Below are 896 nucleotides of genomic sequence, written 5' to 3' on the forward strand. Positions count from 1 at the left end.
GGGGGAGGGTGGCATGGGCACAGCTGGGGTGTGATGGGCACAGCTGGGGTGTGACAGCCATATCTGCGGTGTGACAACCATATCTGGGGTGTGAAAGCCACAGCTGGGGTGTCACAGGAACCTCTGGGGCGGCACAGGAACCCCTGGGGTGTCACAGGAACCTCTGGGGGGGCAGTGGCACAGCTGGGGTGCCAGGGACATATCTGGGGTGTGACAGGCACAGCTGGGGTGGCACAGGAACCCCTGGGGTGGCACGGGCACAGCCGGGGTGTGATGGCCACATCTGGGACGACACAGGAACATCTGGGGCGTCACAGGGACATCTGGGGTGCCAAGGGCATAGTTGGGGTGTCACGGCCACATCTGGGGTGTGACAGCCACATCTGGAATGTCAGGGGCACAGCTGGGGTGCCAGGGACACATCTGGGGTGTCACAGGGACATATGGGGTGCCACAAGCACAGCTGGGGTGCCAGGGGCATTTGGGGTGCCAGCTGGGGTGCCACAGGGAGAGCTGGGGGTCCCACAGGCAAAAATGGGGGTGGGGGGTGTCACAGGCCTGGCCAGGGTACCACGGGCAAAACTCGGGGTGCCACGAGCACAGCCGGGGCACGACAGAGAAATCTGGGGCGCCCCAGGGCAGTTTGGGGTGCCCTGGGCACAGCTGGGGTGCCACGGGATCGGCCAAGCTGCCGTGGGCACGGCCGGGGCTCAACAGGCACAGCTGGGCTTGCAACAGGCACGGCGACAGGGACAAAGCACGGCCACGGTGCCACAGGCCACGGGGCGCCAACGGCGTGCCCTGGGCACGGCCGCGGTCCCCACAGCGGGGACAGCACCCTCGGGGTGCCACAGCCACGCCGGCGGCCCCGCGGCCCCCCAGTTTGGCGCTGGGCA

The sequence above is a fragment of the Geospiza fortis genome, unplaced genomic scaffold (assembly GCF_000277835.1).
Source record: "Geospiza fortis unplaced genomic scaffold, GeoFor_1.0 scaffold855, whole genome shotgun sequence".
Classification (NCBI taxonomy): Eukaryota; Metazoa; Chordata; class Aves; order Passeriformes; family Thraupidae; genus Geospiza; species Geospiza fortis.